At 40.1% G+C, this 25,169-nt stretch overlaps 1 long non-coding RNA gene and 1 pseudogene across 1 annotated transcript in view; both read left to right on the top strand.

Annotated features, from left to right (window-relative positions):
• Positions 1–25,169, top strand: part of LOC112926877 (uncharacterized) — a 90,802-nt gene that overhangs the window by 31,758 nt on the left and 33,875 nt on the right. The window contains exon 3 of the long non-coding RNA XR_012001202.1: positions 4,799–4,914. This is a non-coding gene — a long non-coding RNA (uncharacterized lncRNA). The remainder of the gene's footprint in view (positions 1–4,798; positions 4,915–25,169) is intronic.
• On the top strand, positions 13,738–14,400 carry LOC112926869 (acyl carrier protein, mitochondrial pseudogene; annotated as a pseudogene).

Genomic DNA, 25,169 nt, shown 5'->3' with positions numbered 1-25,169 from the left:
GAGCTTTCTCCAAGTGCCATCAAGATGTGTGTTGCTGGTGGAGCTGGTCTTTCCCTGCAGGTCACTTAGGCTCTTCCTGAAGCATAAATTTGGATGGAAATGATCACTACATCTGATGAGGCCTGAGAGCTTGGTGTCAGATTTGGGAAAGGTATTTGAAGTCCTGTGTATTTGAATCGTGTGTAAACACATCGTGCAGTGTGTCTGGTTGTTTTTGGTGGGGGGCAGGAAGTGGATCTTGAGGCAGTGGATTTCAAATATAGATCAGCTGGTCAGCTGGATGAAACAACTAATAGGCTGTGGACTCACAGCGGGAAGAGCTCTTAGAAACCTACAGGAACAGTTCTTTTTTCAAATAAAGATACAAAAGCCCAAAGAGGGGTGCCTATTTGCTCAAAGTCACATGGCTTTGCCTGAAAGTAAAGCATGGTAGGACTGTGATAGGCTTTGAGATCAGAAAAGTTGGATTCAAATCCTGGATCTGTCATTATGTTCCTTGGGTAAGTTACTTAACTTTCTTTTTTAATATTTTATTTATTTGGGAGAGAGAGAGAGAAAGAGAGAGAGAGAGAGAACGCAGGAGCACAAGCAGGGGGCGTAGCAGAGGGAGAAGCAGGCTTCCCATGGAGCAGGGAGCCCGATGTGGGGATCCATCCCAGGACTCCGGAATCATGACCTGAGCCGAAGGCAGATACTTAACTGATTGAGCCACCCAGGCACCTCGTTACTTAACTTTCTAAAGCTTCAATTTCCTCACTTGTGAGATGGGGCTGCTAGATGTTCCTACCTCACAGAATGAGTATGAGGGTTAATAAAAACATCTATGTAAAATAGGACAATGCTTGGCACCTAGTTAAGTACTCAGTAAATATTGGTGTTTTGTCATGTTGATGCTAACACATTTTTGAGGCTCCTGGAACTGACAATAGGAAAATCTGTTTACTGCTAACATGCCACAGGACTTTGGTTTGGTCCTTATGAGAGAGTGTGGCGAGTTGAGTTGTGTTACACCAAAAGATCCATGCATGTAACTCCCGTTTCCTGTGAATGTGACCTTATTTGGAAATAGGGTTTTTGCAGATGTCATCAAGTTAAGATGCAGTCATACTGGATTAATGTGAGCCCTAATTCAATGCCTGGTGTCCTTATAAGAAGAGGGAAATTTGTACACAGACACATGGAGGTAGTAACACCATGTAAAGACAGAGGCAGAAATTGCAGTGAAGCAGGTGATCATCAGGAACTGAGGGGTGGGGGAACAGGAAGCGAGTGCTTAAGATGATTTCCTTTTGGGGTGATAAGAATGTTCTCGGGCTAAATAAGAGTAGTGGTTGCACACCATTTTGAATGTACTAAATGCCACCGAATTGTATAATTTAAAGTGGTGAGTTATATGTGATGCAAATTTTTTTTTATGTGATGCGAATTTTATCTAAGAACACAGAAGCCAAAAATAATCCCTCTCCACCCCAGTCCTCTTCAAGGGCTGTTGAGGTGGCCTCTGGAAAGATAAAACTCTGGCTGGGCTCTGAGTCTGGTGGAATTACCCAGACTGAATGCCATGGGAATGTGGGAGTCCTCACTCCCTCTGTCTGCCCTTCCTACCTCTCCCCAGAGGATCTCTCAGGGCTGTCTGCACCAGTGCAGAGAGGTTAAGAACACAAGCTTTCAGAGATTTTAATCTAATTGTGAATCCTGACCTGGCAGATGCTATAAATCCTCTCTGGGTCAGTTTCCTTGCTTATAAAGTAGGAGTGAAAATATCTACCTCACAGGGTTTGCTAGCATGAACTAGGTAAAGCATTTAACACAGCACATGGTATATTATTACTGCTCAATAAATGGTTGTGACTATTATAAATAGTAATTCTATTATCTTTTGTATCCACCTGAACATAGTGTTGGTTGCCAAGATCTAGAGGTGGCAAGAAATTGTGCCTTAAGCCAAGTTCTCTAAACAGAATCCCAAACCCCAACAGCCTTCTTGTGGGGTGAGGAGAAGAGATTCAGCAACAGTGGAGGATATTATCATCTTAGTTGCAGTGTTGGTTTTGAAGGTGTCTGATAAATAGTATCCTTCCCTGCCTGAGTCCTATACCAATGGGAAAATAAGATAGAACCCAAGAAGAGAGGTGACCAAGGGATGCCTGGATGGCTCAGTGGTTGAGCATCTGCCTTTGGCTCAGGGCATGATCCCGGTATCCAGGGATCAAGTTCCGCATCAGGCTTCCTGCAGGAACCTTCTTCTCCCTCTGCCTATGTCTCTGCCTCTCTCTCTGTATCTCTCATGAATGAATAAAATCTTAAAAAAAAAAAAAGAAGATAGATGAACAAAATATCACTATTATACCAATGAAACTGATTTTGGAGAATAAAGGGAGTTCATATGGCTGATCCCCGGAATGAGACTTCACACTCTGTTATAGACAGCTGGATAGCTGCAGAGCTGCCCAGACCGAGGCCTCCCCTGCTAAACTCATGGTGTGAAGGAACAGAGGGGTGTGCTGGGCCTCAGTGAGGGCTCCTTCCCAAGCCCACCAATCAGGGCAGGTATTCACCCTCCCGGTGGAGATCTGCCAGGAACACTGCTAGTAGAGCTCTGTCCTGACAGCAGTCATGAGAAGGATGGAGGTGGCTTAACACTGGATGGGCACAAGTCCCATGAGTTGTGCCCATGGCAAGGCAGATATAATTTAAAGCTTCCCCCACATCTAGATGGTGCTCCCGCATCCTCTCCACGTGGTCTGACATGGTGATGGCCATGGCTGGTGCTTCCTTCCTTCATGTCCCCCAAGGAGTTCTTTGTTACAAAAGGAGATAAAATAGCAAAATAACCAAGGAAACAACCAAAAATAAAACCCGAGAACAGCCTCATTTTGTCCAACATTTGGGGAATGGTAAAATAAATTATAGAATATCCGTTCAACAGAATGTTAAGAAGCCACTTAAAAAAGGCTGTTTACAAAGGGTTTGTAATGATGTAGGAATTATATGATGATGTCAAATGAAAAAAGCATGATACAGAATTGCACATATAGCTTGAACTCAGCTATATTAAACCTCCCTAAGATTATGCATAGGAAAACAAAAAAAACTGGGAGGAAATTTGCAGAATATTAACAGTGGTTGTCTATTTTCTCTGCTGTAGTTTACAAATTTTCTGTAATAAGCATGTATTTCTTTTGTATTGGAAAAAATCAACTTTATTAAAAAAAACTACTTTTATAATGGTGAGGGTTATACATTATCACATTATCAGTCAAGCCAGCAATTTAGAACTTCATGGATTCACAAGATTATAGAATGCTAATAGGATTCATAGTGTTGAAGTTTCCTAGTTGCTTGTACTGATTTTACTAGTTTAAGGATCAAAAAAGTTTTTGAAGCTCTCCTGGAAACTATGGCTTCTTTCTTCAGAACATGTCATATGCAATGTACTATCATTTAAGTTGCTTTTAGTTTACAGTTACAGAAAGCCCTATTCAAAGCAGCTTAAATAGTGGAGGTTTGTGTAACTAAAACTTTAGGGATATCAGGTAAAGAGTGATCCTGCAATTCAACAATTTTACCAAGACTCTCATTTCTTCTGTTTCTCTGCTCAGTCTTCTATAATGTCATCTTCATCCCAGGGCTGGCTACCCTGTGGGTTCCAAGATGGCTAGTGGGAGTTCCTGGAATTTTATTCTTACTTGTTCTCGTCTAGCAGGAAAGAGCATCTGTATTTCAGTATTCACAGCAGAAGTTGTAAGATTTGATGTGATTGTAAGGTTTAGGCACATGTTTCATCTCTGGGTCAATATCCCGGCCAAGAAATAGAGAACACTGATCTCCTTAACTAGGTAACTTGTCCTGCCATGGAGCTAATATGAAATTAGTGTTCCTGGGACCACATTATTTTTTAAATTGTAATTGGTTTTGTGTGCATACAACTTACTGCATATAATTTAAGCTTATTCTTAAATTCCTCAGACCTTGCCCATCTACCCAGGTTAAGAATTCTTGGTTTAAACCCATTTCCTTATTTTAGAGATGGAGTTTCAAGACCCAGAGGTCATAAATGCCCAAAGCCATACAGTTACCTCACTGACAGTTTATTGCTTGCCTCCTCACCAAACTCCCTCCAACTTCACATGCAATCTGCAATCATGAGTCAGAGATGAGTATCTAGTAAGTAAAACCCTTGACAAATCCCTCTCTAGGACCCAGGACAGATGCGTTTTGATGAAGAGATGGAGAGGACCTTATGCTAAGGGGATAAAAGGGTCCAGAGTGGGAGAAATGGTTGTGTTAAGCCTCACATCTAAGACAGCATGGAAAGAAAATGATAAAAACAAGGAGAGAGGACGAATGAGATTATATTATTCATGCCTGTATCTTGAAGATAATCATTGTAATTTCCCTTCTAAAAACCCTGCTTGCTTAGAGGAAACGACCGTATTCTAATAAGCACTTGTTTATGAAACTCACAGTAATTGGATTGGAATGTGAATTATTAAACTATATGCGGGGTGGCACTTCTTGCTAGGTGTTTAATGATTATGTACTAATGTGTGGGGCTGGCCTGTCGGCTGCAAAGATAATTCTCCCGGGAAGAAAATTGTTTATCTCTGGGTCAAGGCTAGGGTGTCTTTCATAGACTTCTGAAAGACCTGGGCTGAAGAGACTCTTACGAATCACATAGGTCAGTTGCCTCATTTTGAAGATGGGGAAACCAAGGCTCAGTGTGGAAGGCTTTTGTGGAAGACTATACAGTGAGCACACCAGCAATGAATTTTTCCTTTACTTGGTTCTCTTATAGGTGCTTTATGGTGGGATCCGTGACTTGACTTCCTCAACGGCCATTTCATTTTCCTTCTGTCTGGAGAAATTGGAAAGCTGACCCACTTTCCTTGTAGCGAGGATTCCAGAAGTAAGGTAAGTTCCACCAATACGTTGCCCTTATATAGGTGGTAGAGATGTGTTAAGGGGCAGTCGTGGTGACCGGATTTAATGTCCCAATGGCTGGCCACCAGCCTCCAGGACTTTAAGGGGCGGTGGTGGCAGCAGGTTTCTGATGCTGGGATGATAACTCTGGTAGCATGTCCTTGAGCTCTCTGGGCCCTGGGAGACCCCCTGACTTTGCCCCTTCTAGCCTTCCAATGTCTTTTTTTTGTTTTTGTTTTGAGGAGATAATTCCCTATATCGAATCTCTTTCTGCTTGACATGCCTAGAGTGATCTGTTTCCTGCCCTGAACGCTGACACATCCCTCTTGTGTTAGCACAAATCATCTTTTTGACAGGTGATAGTGTTTCATTCTTGGCTCCTGATCTTATGTTTTCTATGTCCTAGAGAATAGAGCCCTGTTCATGTCATCTTTGAATCTGAAGCTCATGAAATCCAAAATTAGCTTCATTATTTCCCCTCCAAAACCTACTTTCCCTATAGACTTTCTTTAGTCTATCCTCATCTCTGTTTCCTTCCCACAACTCAGGTTTGGAAGTAGTTTTGGCTTTCTTAGTGCTGTCATACATTTGCCAAATCTTATCATTTCTATTTTCTTTGTTAGTTAGGACTGTTGGTTTTAAACAAGTCAATTATACTAGATCAATGAACAGAGAGAATGTAATAGATAATATGTATATAATAGATTATTTTCATAATTATAAATACTGATATCAGGTGTGGTTGGAACCAGGGGCTCAGAGAATGCCAAGAGGACTTGGTCCATCCTCCTTCCTTAGGTCTCGCTTTTTGCCGATCCCTCTCCAACAATGATGGGCCCTTGTACCTCTAGGTTTGCACAATTTTTACATCAAACTTTGTGAGGATAAGGGTTTTCTTTCTTATTATTCCCAGAAAAAGTTCTGGAAAAGAGTCTTTTTGGTTAAAATTGAGCCAGCCACTTCTTATGGGTTGAATTATGTTCTCCTAAAAGACACACTGAAGGCCCCCGGCAGCTCAAAATTTGATGGCTTTTTGGACATAGTTTTGTTGTAGATGTAATTAGTCCAGTTATGATGAGGTCCTATGGGAGCAGAGCACATTATTGACCTAAAGTGATGCTGTCCTAGTAAGGAGAGGAGAATGAGACAGAGAACAGAAAGCCACACGAAGATGCAGAGACACAGCAAGAAGAGGGCCATGAGGCAGAGATTGCCACTATTGCACCATGAGCCAGGGAATGTCTGCCAGCTACTAGAACTCTTTAGCTGCAGTTGTCACTGGCCTCTCAGTTTTGTCTTCATCTCCATTAAGGTATTTGTAATGGTCAGTTTGTGCTGCCATAACGAAATACCACAATTCTGCTGAGGCCTTTCTCCTCAGCGTGCAGTTGACCCCCTTCTTGCAGCATCCCCAGATGGCTCTTTCTCTGGGCCTAAGCATCCTTAGTGTCTCTTCCTCTTCTAAGGACACCAGTCCTACAGGATTAGGACCCACCCTCATAGTCTCATGTGATTAAATTAACATGAGGCCCTATCTCCCATTAAGGTTACATTCTGAAGGGCTGGGGGTTCAGGCTTCCACATGAATTTTGGGTGGGGGGACACAGGTTCAGTCCATAATAGTACTCAAGACTTTCTACTTCATTTGTTTGATGTTTGTGCGCTTATTTTAGCTCCCTTAGAAGGTGGTAAGTTCCTTGAAGTTAGAGAGGATATCTTGGTTTATATCCTTTTATCTCTCATCATGTTTATTTTTTTAAATTTATTTTTTATTGGTGTTCAATTTACCAACATACAGAATAACCCCCAGTGCCCGTCACCCATTCATTCCCACCCCCCGCCCTCCTCCCCTTCTACCACCCCTAGTTCGTTTCCCAGAGTTAAGAGTCTTTATGTTCTGTCTCCCTTTCTGATATTTCCTACACATTTCTTCTCCCTTCCCTTCTATTCCCTTTCACTATTATTTATATTCCCCAAATGAATGAGAACATATAATGTTTGTCCTTCTCCGATTGACTCATTTCACTCAGCATAATACCCTCCAGTTCCATCCACGTCGAAGCAAATGGTGGGTATTTGTCATTTCTAATGGCTGAGTAATTTTCCATTGTATACATAAACCACATTTCTTTATCCATTCATCTTTCGATGGACACCGAGGCTCCTTCCAGAGTTTGGCTATTGTGGCCATTGCTGCTAGAAACATCGGGGTGCAGGTGTCCCGACGTTTCATTGCATCTGAATCTTTGGGGTAAATCCCCAACAGTGCAATTGCTGGGTCGTAGGGCAGGTCTATTTTTAACTCTTTGAGGAACCTCCACACAGTTTTCCAGAGTGGCTGCACCAGTTCACATTCCCACCAACAGTGTAAGAGGGTTCCCTTTTCTCCGCATCCTCTCCAACATTTGTGGTTTCCTGCCTTGTTAATGTTCCCCATTCTCACTGGTGTGAGGTGGTATCTCATTGTGGTTTTGATTTGTATTTCCCTGATGGCGAGTGATGCAGAGCATTTTCTCATGTACATGTTGGCCATGTCTAGGTCTTCCTCTGTGAGATTTCTCTTCATGTCTTTTGCCCATTTCATGATTGGATTGTTTGTTTCTTTGGTGTTGAGTTTAATAAGTTCTTTATAGATATTGGAAACTAGCCCTTTATCTGATATGTCATTTGCAAATATCGTCTCCCATTATCATTATGTTTAATACGCTTCTTGGACTTAGTAAATATTCAATATTTCTTGTTGAGTGAATGAATGATGTATAAAGTAGTTCTCGATTAATAAGAATTTCTCATTCCCCAAGCTTTTGGTGCAAAAAGAGTTATATAGCACAAGCAGCGTTGGACTAAACGTCAGAGACCCAGGTTCCTTTCCCAGCTCTGTCACTTTCTAGCTGAGTGATCTTAGACAAGTCACTTAACTACTCTGGGCCTCAGTTTCCTCATTTGTAAAATGGAAATAATAATGCTTTTCTGTTTTACAAGGTTGTTTATGAATATTAGTGAAATCATTTAGTCATTCAGAAAATACTTTGGGGCACCTACTGTATACAAGGCACTGTTCTAGGCACATGGGTACAATGGTGAACAAGGTTCCTGTCCTCATGATTCTTGTGGGGGACAGGTGATTAATCAGGTTATCAGTATAAGAAGTAACTTTGGAAAGTTCTAAGTTCTGTGTAGACAATAAAGTAAGGGATGTGATAATGAAGGCTTGCTTCCCAGAAAGGGTAGTTGGGGAAGACCTCTCTGAGGAGATGACATGTAATCCACGAAGTGAATCATGAGAAAGAATTAGCTATTCACAGGGAAAGAGCATTCCAGGCAGAGGGAGCAGCAAAGACCCTGAGCGCGGGGGTGGGAGAGGTAGGGGTGGAGGTAGTGAGTGAGTGTCATTACAGCAAAGTAAGGACATTTGAAACTGAGGCTCAGTAATGGGGTACGTTTCATGGGCATTTCAGAAAGATCCCTGGAGTTGAGACTTTATCCCTGATTCAACCACCATGTATATTTGGGACATCACTTGCTATGTGTGCATCTTGGGACACATCACTGCCTTTTCCAGGTTCCTCTTCCCTGCTCTGTCAGCCTGCCAGCATGGGGGGACCCTGTGGATAAGGCACTTTGGGAATATAAAGTGCTGTACAATTTCCAGGTGGTATCGTTATTTGAAAACATGTTACCCACGATTAAGGGATTTAACTTTGAATTCAGCAAGTAGGTTACTGATCAAATTTTCTGAGGAGAGCTGCAGTCACCCCCGTTTAGGGCTCAAAAGTGCCTATGTCAGGCTTTTCAAAACAAATTGATAAGAATTAAGTAGATGCTGGAGTAGGGAACAGCAAGCTGTCTTTCTTCCCTACTTTCTTCCCCACGGAGACTTTATACACAAAATTTGGTATGGGCAATCACCTTGTTGGGGCTTTTGGGTGCCTATGAAACTACCTTGAGGGCAAGGTCACTGGATGTGAGCGTGTGTGTGTGTGTGTGTGTGTGTGTGTCGTATTTTGCATTGCAATAGAATGTTCCAGAAAAATATCTTAAGCATTCCACTGCCGCCAGAACTGACGTGATTGAACATGGTACACATATTTCTTGAGTAGTGAAATTGCACCCAAGACACATATAAATGACACAGTAGCAGGGCATTCTTTTACGAAGAGCTGATGACTTCAAAGTTCTTGGTAGTAAAGTGTATTGCTTTTGAACTTGTTCCTAGTTTTCTCCCCCACACTCAAGGACTACCTTCCTTTTCCCCAATCTCATCTGCTCTACATGTAGACTTTCATAACTTAAGCATCTTGAGGCATGCAGTGTTTCCCCCTGTATTGCTCATTCTGAAGGTTGCCAGATGCCGAGGCTTTAAGATAATGAATATACAATCTGGAAAGGTCACTTTCAGGAAAAGGGAGCCCTGTTTCCTCTTTCCATCCAGAGGAGGTGCTAAGGGAATTTTACTGGAGCCGGAGTCTAGAAAACAACCAGGACCATGCTAAAAACCTCCCTGGGTGATCCTTTGGCTATTGGCAGGTTGAAGAATTCATCCTCTCTCTCTGTCTCTACCTCCCCTCTCTGCGTCTGTTAGCTGGACTCTGTGGTCTCTGTCTCCACATCTCTGTCTCTCTTTCTTTCTCTTGTTCTTCCCCACCCCACCTCTCTCATCCCTTATTGATTTGCTTCATTGGAATAAAGTTCCGTTCAACTAGTGGGGCTTCCATAATTGGAGCTCTGGGGCATATCAAATGAAACAGCTAATGGTGACTTTTTTTTTCTGAGGCAGGTTATCAATTATGAATGCCTAGGCAATCAGAGATCACAAGAGTCCTGTTTCCCCAAATGAAGTAGTGGATTTTAGAATGAGATGAAATGAAATGGAGCTAATAGGTTTTTTTTTTTTTTTTTTTTTTTAAAGAGAAGGCTGAGGCATTTGGAACTGTAGGTATGAAGCTCAGGACTGTGGACACCTCCTTGCTTTGGTTTCAGAGTTTTGGACAACTTGTGCACAAAGCCCAAGAGCTAGCAGTGTGCACTGGAATGAACAGGGAGAATAAACACAGATGGCGGGGGGAGGGGGGGAGGAACGGGGTTTTCAGGCTAGCTGCTCTGTAAACAGGCCACTGCAGTCCAAGGGGCTGATGTGAACCTTACATGGGCTGCCAGGGCTGCATCCTTCCTCTACCTCACTCCAGTTAGCCATCTCTACCAGTGGCCTGGGACTGGTGATTTCTGAGAAGAATGATACCAGAAGACTCCTCGTACCTACCTAACATTCTTCTCAGGCCGTTATCTTTGCTGCTTTCCTGGGTTTATTCATCTAGGGAAATGCGACAGTTTCCTGTCTCTGTCTCTCAGTGATTCTCACACACTCTCTCTCTCTCTCTCTCTCTCTCTCTCAAGTACACACAGACACACACACAGTCTCTGCACAGTAGCTTCACTTCCCAGTGTAACTAGAAGCCCACACAGTCTCAGCTGCAGAAACAGAAATCCTGTGAAAGTGCACTGGACTAATTGTTAGGGGCAGTGATGGATGACTACAATTTTTAGGACTTTCTGAATTCACTAGAAGTGAAATTATTAAGGGTGTACTAATGCATGTTCAACGTAGAAAAATTCAAAAATCTAGATCAATAACAAAAGGAAATTCACTCTGTGTCTAAGGAATGTGTATAAAGAATATTAAATACTAGTTTCTTAAATTGAAAAAGTAATCTGTGAACAGTAAAACGTATTCAAACACTTCAGAAGAGCATGAACTAGAGTAAGATATCCTCTCCTTGGACACCCAGAAAGAATCCTAGACTGAAAATCCAGAAACTGACTACGACTGTAGAATGTATGTATCTCTGGGTAAATGAACTTAAACCCACCTCACCACCACCCCCATGAGAACATAATGTACTTAATGTTCTGCACTGTGCTTTTTAACTTAATATATTTTGGCCATCTTTTCATGACAGTACATACAGATAAATCATTTAATATGACAAATATTGCATAGTCACATGCGCTTAAATACCATGAATACCATGCTAATTTGTGAATATTCTGGAATAATATACTAGAACACAGAGAGAACCAAAAAAAAAATGAACACTCAGCACTACTGGGAAATGATACTTCATTATTCAAGAATCCATCACATTTATCTATCTTTGTGGAAGAATTTGACAAATTAATTAATTTGTCTTTTTCAAACCTGAGCCCTCCCTCCATGCAAATCCCCCTTGCGCTCCAAATTCCTGTCTCTCTTTGATGTTAGTAGAGCCACAACCCACAAACACTCAGTCAGACTTATTCATCTTTTGTTCAAGAACTTAAGGCAAGATTGAAGAAAAAGAACTTAGGGGAAGAAATAACCAGAACTGCTTTCCTGAGTCTGAATGGTGTTGGTCTTGAGAGCAGGTGTTTAGGTAATGGGCCATGCTTGCTAGTGTTAAATACTGATGTACAAAGTGTCCATGTGTTCTTATTGAGTATGTCTTTTGTGACATGTGAGACTTTCTAAGATGTGGGGACCCGAACATGGACTCCTCTTACCCAGGTCTCTGGGTGGTATGGTACCCTGGTATGACCATAGTGATTGTTAAAATATTAAGTTATATCAATTCAGTTAGTAATAAATGCTGCTCTGAGACCCAATTGATCCCTTCCAAGATTCCTGTTGTCCTGATCCTCCTCATGATCCAACAACTAAAAAACTGATGGCAAGCACAGCGAAGGCCTCTAGAACACTCCTCTAGAGCTGCTGTCTGTACCTCTTCTGATTGGATGGTGGGTGAGCCAATCTGGTTATTAGATATTTTGACTATTACCCCTGTCTATGAGTAAAGAATCAATGAAAACTCTGCCCTTGCCTCTGTAGAGACAATTCAGTGAGATGGAGACCAGTGATGATAGGAGCAAGGTGGGTACTATGACAAAACCAAGCCCAGGTGACAGGCTGGGGGCTATTGGTCACATCCATTTGATCAGATGGCACATTGAGGCCCACGTTAATTACTTTGGTTCCTCTAGAACAAGCATCTTTGGCAGGAACCCAGCAGCAAGGCAAATTAGAGGCACGAGGGGTAAGTAACTGCAACCACTGCTGGCCATATGGAGCTTGAGGGTGATGCTTATGATCTTGAAAACATCCTACCCAGGACCAAGAGTAGCGCATTTGCAAAACATGGGGTTGATGCCAATTCCTTTTTATTTGTCTACAAAGCCAATAAATAAAAGTTCTTTTTTCTTTTAAGGAAATCTGACATTTAGTGTATTGAATTTAATTGAGTGGATTAGATAGAAGTAGAGAAGGTTGATTTTCTTTGTCCTTACTTCTGCTAGGTAACTGGAGACCAACTGGAACAAAACCATAATCTGGCTAACACGGATGGTATCTTGTTAGCATAGTTTCTCTTTCCAGTCTTTTTATCTATGTTTATATATGCATATAGTATGTATCCATATTTTTACAAAATTGTGATTATGTTTTATGTAGTTTTGATTATGATATTTAAATTTAGCATTAAATTAAAAACAATGGCCAAATCATTAAATACTCTTCTAGGACAGGATATTTAATATCTATATAATATTTTATCTTAGGGCTACATTAAAATTTTTTTAACATCTCTCCTATTTTATACATTTAGGTGATTTCTACTTTGTTTTTTTGTTTGCTTTTATTTATTTTTTTCTTCTTTTTTAAATTTAAATTCAATTTAGATAACATAGTGTACTACTATTGGTTTGAGGGTAGAATTTTGTGATTCATCAGTTGCCTATAATACCCAGTGCTCATTACTTCAAGTGTCCCTCTAAATGCCCATCACCCAATTATCCCGTCCATTCTCCCACCTTCCCTCCAGCAACCCTCAGTTTGTTCCCTGTAGTTAAGAGTCCCTTATGGTTAGCCTCCCTTGTTGTTTTTATCTTATTTTATTTTTTCTTCCCTTGCCCTGTGTTCATCTGTTTTGTTTCTAAATTCCTCATATGAGTAAAATCATATGGTATTTGTCTTTCTCTGACTGGCTTTTTCGCTTAGCATAATACCCTCTAGTTCCATCCATGTCATTGCAAATGGTAAGATTTCATTCTTTTTGATGGTTGAGTAATATTCTATTGTGTGTGTGTGTGTGTGTATTATATATATATATTATATATATAATATACACCAATTTATATATCACATCTTCTTTATCCATTCATATGTTGATGGACATCTGGGCTCTTTCCATAGTTTGGCTATTGTGGGCATTGCTGCTATAAACATTGGGGTACATGTGCCCCTTCGAATCACTATGTTTGTATCCTTTGGATAAATACCTGGTAGTGCAATTGCTGGGTCATAGGGTAGTTCTATTTTTAACTTTTTGAGGAAACTCCATACTGTTTTCCAGAGTGACTGCACCAGTTTGCTGTCCTACCAACAGCATATGAGGGTTTCCTTTTCTTTGTGTCATTGCCAACATCTGTTGTTTCCTGTCTTGTTAATTTTAGCCATTCTGACCAGTGAGGTGCTATCTTATTGTGGTTTTGGTTTGTATTTCCCTGATACCCAGTGATGTGGGGCATTTTTTCACATGACTGTTGGCCATTTGTATGTCTTTGGGGAAATGTTTGTTCATATCTTCTGCCCATTTCTTGACTGGATTATTTGTTTTTGGGGTGTTGGGTTTGATAAATTCTTTATAAATTTTGGATGCTAACCCTTTATCTGATGTGTCATTTGCAAATATCTTCTTCCATTCTGGGTTGCCTTTTAGTTTTGTTGACTGTTTCCTTTGCTGTGCCAAAGCTTTTTATCTTGGTGCATCCTGGGTTGGCGCAGGCATGGTGACTCGTGTCCTTTTGGCTTGTGTCCGCCGACTGCCTGCGGCCTTGGCGCCGCTGCCCCTGGTTCCCATGCTGGCCGCGGCCCAGCCGCCCGGCACCCCCCTGTGCCCCGCGGGAACCCGGACGAGGCCTGGGGCTCTGCAGCCAGCCCCGGTGCTCCCGCAGGTTCCAGGCACACAGCTGTGCTGTCAGGATAGCGATGCACCCCCTCTGACGTTAGAGGGGATCAAGGACCGGGTTCTTTATGTCTTGAAACTCTATGACAAGATTGATCCAGAAAAGCTCTCGGTAAGTTCCCACTTTATGAAAGAACGGGGCTTAGACAGTTTGGACCAAGTGGAGATTATCATGGCCATGGAGGATGAATTTGGGTTTGAAATTCCTGACACAGATGCGGAGAAGTTAATGTGTCCACAAGAAATTGTAGATTACCTTGCAGATAAGAAGGATGTACATGAGTAAGAGATCAGACCCCCTTTTTTCACCGAGAGAGGAGTCAGAAGATGCTGGTGAGTGTCTGGAAGTGAGAACGCGTTTTGGCATTATTGCTGCCTTTGACAGAGTAATTCTGTTTAGACTTGTATTTAAATTGTCTGTTTTTCCCTTTGAAAATAAATCTATAAAACCAAAAAAAAAAAAAAAAAACCAACAACAAAAAAACCAAAACACCAAACAAAACAAAACAAAACAAAACCAACAAACAAACAACAACAACAACAACAACAACAAAAACCCACAAAGCTTTTTAATCTTGATGAAGTCCCAATAGTTCATTTTTGCTTTTGTTTCTCTTACAGGTAATTTCTACTTTTTGCCAGCACTATAAATAACTGTATGATGGACATCCATATCTACTACGCATCCTTTCCTTAGAGTAAGGAATCTCAGCTTCAGAGATAGTATTATGTTTCTAGTTCACGTGTTTGTACTTAGTTGTCACCAATAGAATTATCTTTTTTATGTTTTCTGGAACAAATACTTCCTTGAATATCCCTGAACTCCCAGAAGCTCTGTAGAAAGAATCTGGAGGCTGATTAGCAACCCTAGTCTTTGGGCACCTCTGACTTATGGATTTTTCTTTTCCATGGGATAGCTGATGACCATTGTCAATAGCACCTAAAGTATAAGCATCTATTGGCAGATAAGATCTTTCTTTTTTTCTTCTCCTCTTCCTTCTCTCCCCCCCCCAGCCCCCCACCCAGGTATGACAGATTGGTGAAACTTGAGTTAGATGCCCACCTCTATATCCATGACCTGTAGGCCAGGTGGTGTAAGTTACTTTGAAGGACTATAGCAGCTTCTTCTATAGCCCTGCACATAATTCGATGAAGCAGAAATTCCTAGAAAATAAACACTGGGCGAACAAAACAGCAGGATTCATAACAATTGGATTTGATAAGACAGTGTTGTAATCCAGGCTCTGCCACTTGCTGTTTGAACTTGAACCAGTCTTTCCTCTTCTCTGGAAATCAATGTGCTCATCTTTGAAATGAGACAGTAGGCCAAGATTCTTTCTAGGGTATTTTAGCTTGTTTAGTGGTATAGCTGAGACTCCAAACCAGGCCTTCTGTTCTAGGACTTTTCTACCCTTGCTTGCAGTCATCCTCAATCTGTGCTGTTTTTTACAATGAGTTCCTAGATTCCACCTTTGTTCCATAGGGCCAGAATAAAGACATTGACTTTTGCAGTTAACTTCCAAGAAAGATGTGTGTGAGTGTTTCTTAATATATGCTACAGGTGAAACTTGAATCAATGGAATTTAGGAGACTCATTTCTCCCCATTAACTTTGTGATGGCATTATGATTCCAGACATGTTTTTTTTTCTTCAGAGAATATGAGCTATTGGAAGCCCTTAGAAGTCATTTAGTCCAGGAATTCTTCTGGATGATGTGACCTTCTGGGTCTGGAAATGTGCTAAAATTGGGGGAAGAATGTTGTGTTTATGTGCATGCATGGGTCTAGTGAGAGGATCTATTTTTAAAGCCAGATTATTTGGAATTAAGTGTACATTAGAAAATGAGCATATTAAATATTCAATTTGATGGGTCACCACAAATATATAACTTGAGCACCCGCCACCCAAAACAGGATATAGAACCTTTCTATCAATCCAGATGCTTAACTGACCAAGCCACCCAGGTGCCCAGTCTATCACTCCAGAGGTGTATCCCTTATGTCCTTTATTAGTTAGTCTTCCCCTGTCTCCCCTTTGGCAACCACTTTCTGACTTCTATCCCTGTAGATTATATTTTCCTGCTCTAAAATTTCATGTTTATGGAATTGTGCAGTTTTTACTTTTTTGGTGTAGTGTTTTTTGCTCTGTTTTTGAGATTCATCCATGCTATTGTGTATATTAATAGTTGGTTCCTTTATATGGTTAAGTAGTAGTCAATTGTATGAATATATAACAGTTTAATTATTATTGTCCTATTGTTGGGCATTTGAAATTATTTCCATTTTACACTATAATGAATATAACTGCTATGAATATATTTATATGAGTCTTTGTGGACGTATGTTTTCATTTCTCATGACTAAATATCTAGGGATGGAATTGCTGGGCATTGGATAGATGTATGTTTAATTTTAAAAGAAATTGGCAATCAGTCCTCTAAAGTACATGTACCATTATACACTCCCTGCAGCCATGTATGAGAGTTCCAGTTGTTCCATATCTTAGCTAACATTTTTTGTTGTCTGCTGTTATAATTGTAATCATTCTAGTAGATGTAAAAATGATACCTCATTGTGATTTTAATTTGCATTTCTCTTATGACTAATGATATTAAGCATATTTTCACGTACTTATTGGCCATTTGTAAATCCTTTGTAAAGTGTCTGTTCAAATTGTTTGTCCTTAAAGCCAGTTTGAGTGTTCTGTTATTTGCAAATGGAAGAATTTTGATTAAAACAAAATCCATATGTGAATATGCAGATACTCTAGAGTTAGTTGACATTGTTGTTGTGTATTGATAAAAGGATAACTGTTTATCATTTGGACAAAGTTTAGAAGGTGATGCCAAACAGATGGAAGAGTGTGAATCAAGCTATAGGAAGTAAGGAACAATATATTCCATTCAATGAATGAACCATAAATAGTAGAGCATGGCTATAAATGGAGTGCTGGAGGCAAGGAGTGCAGTTTTAAAGCATAGCAAGACACAGGGCTGGAGAGACAGGCATTGCTAACCTTACAAGTAATGCTGAGGAATTTGGACTTTTTGCCCAAGTCAGTACAGAATGACTTAAGGTTTACTCAGTGGAGTGGCATAATCAGGTATGTAAAAAAGTTTCCTACTTTATGTATACGAGTGGATTGTACTGTAGAAGGGCCCTGGCAAGGGAATCTTTACGGAATCTGAGATATCTGTCACTGGAATGTGAAAATTTTTCTTCCAGAACAGATGAGTTTAAAAGACTATGACTACTCTTGTCAAGCAAGCTATACCACGCTTTTAGTGCCTCTCATAAAAGATAGGCTACACTTTTTTACAACAGGGGTTAGATGATGTATTTTCTGAAAAGTTATTGTTTAAAGCTCTATTATCTAGAAATCATGGTTATTTGCATTTATGTCTTTATAACATATTATGAAGAACATGTCTTTCAGGTTTGATGGGGGATGCCACCATGGGTTCTAAATTGCTTTCAAAAGGCAAACAATGAAAGGGGTCAGAACAGTCCTGTCACCTGCATCCATGGTTATGTGAGATAAGCCAGCTCAGGTGCTCAGGACAGTCTAGGTGGATAAAGAATCCCACCTTCAGGCAAAGACTGGGACAATGACAGAAATATTGTGTCCTTGTCAGAATTTTTAGTTGCAAGCACTAAATCCATGTTTGCTGGTTTACTCAAGAAAGCAATTCCTGAAAGGATGTAGGAGGCTCACAGAGTCTCAGGGAAGGCTAGAGATGAATCTTGAAGCTGGCTATTCATTCAGAAACAAAGCCCAGATCACACTGTGGAGGCACTGCTAGGAAGACGGCACTACAGCTTAGCATAAATACTGGTGCTTTCTCTGATGTTTGGGACTGGCCCACAGAAGCTGTGCTACTCTTGCTCCCTAATCTAGATACTTTTATTGCTTGACTCTGTTAATACATAGGTTTGGAGTAGAGCTTACTTCCTCATGTGGTTTGTTTCCAAATTGAAGGCTTGCTTGTGTCTGTTCAGCAGAGCTAGGTCACATGCTTTCTTAAGAAAGGGAGGCTGGAAAAGTGAGTTCTGTGGGTACCTGGCAGAGGAAATAGTGGGATTCTGGGAATAATTTCTGGTCATTAATCGTTTTGGGATAATTTATCTCTTGGTGGGAATGAAATTTTAGTAGATTGCAAAAATTGCAATAATCTTTCATTCTTCCCTCTATTCATGGCCTTGTGATGTGTCTTTGTACCTCTTCCTATCATAAAGTAGAATTGATTTACCTTCTTGATTCTGAGCTGTTCTTGTCACTAGCCTCGTCTAGTAGAGTGTAGTACAAGGGGTGGTGCCAGTGCTAAGCCTAGGCCTCAGGAAACGTGGGGTGGTTCCACTTGTTCTCTTGGAACCTTATTGTTGCCGGGTAAAAAACTTCAGCTGGCCTCTTGCATGATCAAAGATATGTGGCCCAGTCACTTCCTTTGCCTACCTGGCAGTCAGTTTATTACCTGACATGTGAGTAAAGTCATCCTAGACCAACTGGATACCAGTTGACCGGCCAAGTAATTGTAGGCACATGAGCTAGCCAGGTGAAGTTCACTGAGTCTGGTCTAGGTCTACAGTTGACCAACCATCCCATGGATCCTGGCAATATTAAGGGTTTTTTTAAGCTACTAAATTTTGCAGAGGTTCATTATGCTGGGATAGATAACTGATGCAGATTGGTAATCTGGATTTTGGTAAACTAGATGTTTGGCAAGTGGGGAGAACAAGTGGGCAGAACTTATTCATAAAATAAAGGGAATTCTTGGGTCCCATGTTAATAGCTGTGTCAACTTGGGCAAGTCAATTGAACTTGTCAGGTGTGTATTAGTTTCCTCATCTAATAGCTGGAGTTAATAAAACCAGTGTCTCTGAATGGGCTGTAAGTGTGGGACGGCACATTATAAAACATCAAGAAAGCATCACTTCTCCATGCCCTGCCTTTTGTTTCTTCATCACAACATTAATAATGTGAGGGATTGATAGTATAAGTGTGGAGGCTGAGAAAAATTAAGGCCATTCCACCTCAAGTTTAGCATTAGCACAAGTACAGCCATCTTAGGCCCCTGTGAATAAGAGTTGAACTTTACAGGAAAAACTGCAGAATGTCCTCAGCAGGGAATCCCATATCAGAAAGAAAACAGAGCTCAGAATTGTCCTCAGCAGAGAATCCCATATCAGATCTTAAGAAACTCCTCCACCCTTTCCCCCATATTGGAAAAAAAAAAAATTCCTCCACCCCTTCTGAAAATCCCCTAGACCAGCCCATAAAAAACCCAGCTGTAACCCACTTCGGGGTCCAAGTCCCTGCTCTGCTGTGTGGAGTATACTTGGACCCAAGCTCGAGCTTGTAAATAAACCCTCGTGTACTTGTATCGGTGTGGGCTCCTTGGTGGTTTCTCGGATTCGCAATCTTGGGCACAACTTTAGTCCATTTGATAGAGTTGAAAGCAGCTTGCTCCTTACCATGGCCATGGAGGCCCTGTGGCATCTGGCCTGTCCAATCTCTTCTCTGTCCTATCCTACTTCTCAAGGCCTCTAGTACCTCACAAGGGTCAGGTGACTACCCACAGGAGAATTCTTATGCATGTGGTTCCCTCCCCTGGGATGATCTTCCCATCTTCCTCTCTCCTTCTCTTTCTTTATTTGAACCAGGCTTCAGGAACAGTTTGTTATAATCCAGATAGGAACAGATTAAGTAGCATCTGGTTTGAGTGAAAGTAACCCATAAGATAGTTAAAAAGAAATTCTGTTCTTTCCTATCAAGGTGCTTTAATTCAGGGATCAGAGACTTTACCTACCAGAAGTATTGTGAGAGCCTGGTGCCGGCTGGTTAGAGGGCCTTCGGAAAAAATTGTTTCCTGGGCTCTATTCTTTCAGTCTCTGTCAATCTCTCTCTCATTCTCTCATCTATCTATTTACCTATCTATCTATTGCTTTATTGAGATAATTTCACCCATCTTAAATATACTAGTCATTTAAATGTACTTACAGAGCCCTGTAATCCCAATACAATCTAATTTTAGAACATTTCCCATCATTCCAGAAAGAAACCTCATGCTCATTTACACTCACTCCTCATTCATGCCCCTAGCCCTAGGCAACCATCCATGCCCTTTCTGCAACTATAGATTTGCCTTTCTGGATATTTTATATACATGGAATTACATGATGTTGCACTTCTGTCAAGGGCTTTGTTTTCTTGTTCTTTGGGGCTCAGCTAAAATGTTCCTTCTTCTTTCCTCAGACTACTGTTATTCTCCATGTCAGCTCCTCCTTTTTCCCTTGCCCAAACTTACTGCAATTGGTATTTATTTTGTTTCTTCATCCACTTGCTTTTGTCTGTCTTTGCCACTTGAATGTGATTTCCCCAAGGAAGGAACCTGCATTTCTGTGTTGTTGGCTGTTGTGTACATGCAGGAACTAGCTCACTGACCCACAGAGTGACCGTCTAGTAAATATTTGCTGAATGAATGAAGTGTATTTTAAAGAGCAGCTCCAAACTTTTCCCTTGTAGAGATCATAAACTACAATAAACAGCACTCGCGAATTGTCAAAACTGTTTGGAAGTGGCTTTCCTATCAGAAGGTCCAATGTAGCACATGTCCCTGTGCTAAATGATTTGGAAAACTGAACAAAGACTGGGGATTGATTTGTAGGCAGCATTTTCCAACCTTCTGTCATCCAGTCTGTGGTGCTCTTAGTTTGGGTCTTTGTTTATTTTTCAGCATGTGGGAGAGTTATGGTGCCTCCTATTGTTCTCCTAGTTCTATTAATACTGTTAGGCTATTTACTCGCTGGCCCTGCTGACAGTCAGGCTGCTCTCCCACGTCAGCTCCTGGCTTGTTCCTTCAGAGGTTTTACTGTGAGCTAAAACCATTTCCTTTGTTCATATGCAAACTAAAGATTAGCAGCATCTAGGGCTTTTCACCCGGGAGCCACCAGCAGGCAAAGAGTGTAAAAGAGAATGAAGCTGCAGGAGCCCTGGGGGGTTGAGAGCAGATTTTGATTTGAACAGAGGTGGCGAAAGAAGCCCTTCAGAGACTTTGAATGGGATTGCGAGGGCCTCCCCTCCAGGTGGGAACCAGTCTGTGAGCAGCCAAGCCAGTGTTAGAGCCCCTGGTTTGATGTATCTGCTCTTTGAAGAAGCTTTGCTTCCCTGAAGCCTTTGCCATTTCTGAGGGTAGAGAAAGGGGCCTGGGCCTGGAAGGGCTACATGGGAAGCTGGTGTTGTGCTGACCTCTATGGCAATCTCTCAATCCGCCCTACCTCTGTGAGGTGGGAACCATTAGCCTCTTTTTGTAAAACGAAGAAATGTATGAGGAAACCCACCCCAAATTCCTCAGCCAGAAAGTGGCAGGGTGGGATTTGAACCTTCTGGTTCCAAAGCTCTTTTCTTTAAAAAATGATTTTATTTATTAATAGTTATTTTATCATTAATAAGTAATCCTTAATTATTATAAGATATTTAGTAATATTATATTACATTTTATTGTTATAATACATTATTATAATACATTTAATATTATTAACAATAAATTTATTTTTATTAATAAAATATTTTTATTTATTAGTAAACTATTAACATGAAATCTGCTTATAACAAAATTTTAGAAGTATAATACAGTATTGTCGACTATAGGTACAATGTTGTACAGCAGATTTTTAGAATTTATTTATCTTGCTTGACTGAAATTTTATGCCTGTTCATTAGCAGTAACTCCCCATTTCTCCCTTTCCCCAGCCCCTAGCAACGAGCATTCATTCCACTTTTAGATTCTATGAGTTTGACTCTTAGATATCTCGTGTAAGTGGAGTTGTGTAGTATTTGTCTTTTGGTGACTGGCTTATTTGAATTAGCATAACATCTTCAAGTTTCATCCATGTTGGAGCATGTGTTAGAACTTTTTTTTTTAAGGTGAGATATACCACTATATGTATATACCACATTTTCTTTATCTTTTCATTTGTGAATGGACATTTAGGTTATTTCCATATCTTGACTATTATGAATAGTGCTGCAAGTGAACATAGGAGCGCTAATATCTCTTCAAGATCCTGATATCAATTCCTTTGGATAAATACCCAGAAGTGGGATTGCTAGATCTTATGGTAGTTCTAATTTTAATATTTTGAGGGATCTCTATACTATTTTCCATAGCAGCTGCACCATTTTGCATTCCCTCAAAATGCACAAAGGTTCCAATTTCTTCACATCTTCACCAACCTTGTTATCTGTTTCAAAAAAAGATTTTATTTATTTGAGAGAGAGAGAGAGAAAGAGAGAGAGAGAGAGAGAGAGAGAGAGAGCGAGCATGAGTGGGGAGAAGTAGACTCCCCACTGAGAAGGGAGCCTGACACATGACTCCATCCCAGGACCACAGGATCATGACTTGAGCTGAAGGCAGACATTTAACCAACTAAGCCACCCAGGTGCCCTCTTTGTTTGTTTGTTTGTTTAATAATAACTGTCCTGATGGCTGTAAGCTGATGATATCTCATAGTGGCTTTGATTTGCATTTCCCCAATGATTAGTGACATTGAGCATTTTTTCCATATATCTGTTGGCCATTTGTATGTCTTCTTTGGAAAAATGTCTATTCATCCTTACCCCATTTTTAAACTGCTTTAGTTTTTTTTACTATTGAGTTTTAGAAATTTGTTATAGATTTTGTTTGGTTGTTTTTACTATTTTTATTTATTTATTTTTTGGTAGGCTTCATAACCAACACAGGAGCTTGAACTTATGACCCTGAGATGAAGAGTTGCATGTTCTACCAACTGAACCAACCAGGACCCCCTTCCTTTTATATTTTGAAGATTAATTCCCTACCACATATATGGCTTGTAAATATTTTCTCCCATTCCATAGGTTGCCTTTTCTACTCTGTTGATTGTTTCCTTTGCTGTGCAAAAGCTTTCTGGTCTTGTCTATTTTTGTTGCTTATACTTTTGGTGTCATTTCTATGAAATCATTGGCAATACCACTGTCAATGAAGTTTTTCTCCTATATTTCCTCCCAGGAGTTTTACTATTTCTGGCCTTAGTTTAAGTCTTTAATACATTTTAAATTGACTTTTGTTTATGCTGTAAAGTAAAGGTACAATTTTCATGTAGATATTCAGCTTTGCTCCTTTTTTTAAAAGATTTTATTTATTTGTTTGAGAGAGGTAGAGAGTGCATGAGCAGGGTTGGGGGGAGAGACAGAAGGAGAAGGAGAAGCAGGCTCCCCTCTGAGCAAGGAGTCCAACATGGGTTGGACTAGAACCTAGTCCTAGAACCCTGAGATCATGAACCTAGAACCCTGAGATCATGACCTGAGCTAAAGGCAGATGCCTAACTGACTGAGTTACTCAGGTGCTCTGATATTCAGTTTTCTTAACACCATTTCTCCATTGTGTGTTCCTGGCATCATTGTTGAAGGTCATTTGATATGTACATGGATTTATTCTGGGTTCTCCATTTTGTTCCATTGGCCTACGTATCTGTCTTTATGCTAGTACCATATTGTTTTGATTATAGTAGCTTTGTAATACACTTCAAAATCTGGAGTTGTAATGCCTCCAGCTTTGTTCCTGTTTCTTGAGATTGATTTGACAATTCTGATCTTTTGTGGTTTTTTTTTTTAAAGTTTTTTTTTTTATTTTTTTATTTTATTTATGATAGTCATACAGAGAGAAAGAGAGAGAGGCAGAGACACAGGCAGAGGGAGAAGCAGGCTCCATGCACCGGGAGCCTGATGTGGGATTCGATCCCGGGTCTCCAGGATCGCGCCCTGGGCCAAAGGCAGGCGCCAAACCGCTGCGCCACCCAGGGATCCCTCTTTTGTGGTTTCATATGAATTTTAGAATTGGTTTTCTGTTACTGTAAAGAATACCATTGGAATTTTGGCAGAAATTGTATTGAATCTATAGATTGCTTTGGATAGTATGGAAATATTAACAATATTAAGTCTTCCTATGCATGAACACTGGATGTATTTCAATTTGTTTGTGTCTTCTTTAATTTCTTTCTTTTGTAGTCCTCAGTCGTATAAGTCATTTATTTTCTTAGTTAATTTTCTTCCTATATATTTTATTCTTTTTGGTGCTATTGTAAATGAGATTGTTTCCTTAATTTCCCTTTCAGATAATTTATTGTTAGTGTATAAAAAGACAACTTTTTTTGTTTGTATCCTGTGACTTTATTTAATCTGTGTAATGGTTCTGATAGTTCTTTGGTATCTTTTATAGGGTTACATTATCTGCAAAAAGGGACAGATTTAACTTCTTCCTTTCCTATTTAGATGACTCTTATTTGTTTTTCTTGCCCAAATGCTGTGGCTAGGACTTTTGGAATTACATTAAAGAGGAGAGAATGGATATCCTTACTTTGTTCCTGATCTTTGAGGAAAAGCTGTCACTTTTTAGCCATTGAGTATGAGTTTAGCTTTGGGCTTTTCATACATGTCCCTAATTAATATACAATGTTATATTAGTTTCAGATATACAATATAGTAATTCAAGAGGTCCACACATCACCCTGTGCTCATTATGACAAGTGTACTCCTTAATCCCTATCACATATTTAACTGATCCCTCCAACCCCCTCCCCTCTGGTAACCATCAGATTGTTTTCTATAATTAACAGTCTGTTTCCTACTTTCTTTCTCTTATTTTTTTTACCTTTGCTTGTTTGTTTTGTTTCTTAATTTCTAGACACAAGTAAAATCATATGGTATTTTTCTTTGTTTCTTGTGTTTTTGATTTTAGCCATTCTCATCAGGGTGAGGTAATATCTAATTGTAGTTTTGATTTGCATTTCTCTGATGGTGAGGGATGTTGGGCATCTTTTCATGTGTCTGTTGGCCATCTGTATGTCTTCTCTGGAGAGAGTCTGTTCATGTCTTCTGCCCATTGTTAAATTGGATTGTTTTTTTTCTGTCTGTATTGAGTTATATATCAGTTCTTTATATATTTTGGATACTAACCCTTTATTGGATATGTGCAAATATCTTCTCCTATTTAGTAGGTTGCCTTTTAGTTTTGTTGACTGTTTGCTTTGCTATGTAGGTTTTTATTTTGATGTTGTCCTAATTTTTACTTTTATTTCTCTTACATCAGAATCTAGAAAAATGTTCTACAGCTGATAAAATTGCTGCCTGTGCTCTCTTCTAGGATTTTTATGGTTTCAGGTCTCACATTTAGGTCTTTGATCCATTTTGAGTTTATTTTTGTATATGGTACAAGAAAGTGGTCCAGTTTCTTTC

The sequence above is a fragment of the Vulpes vulpes genome, chromosome 4, assembly GCF_048418805.1.
Source record: "Vulpes vulpes isolate BD-2025 chromosome 4, VulVul3, whole genome shotgun sequence".
NCBI lineage: Eukaryota > Metazoa > Chordata > Mammalia > Carnivora > Canidae > Vulpes > Vulpes vulpes.
The sequence above is the reverse complement of the archived record's forward strand: the minus strand, read 5'-3'. Positions and strand labels throughout refer to the sequence as shown.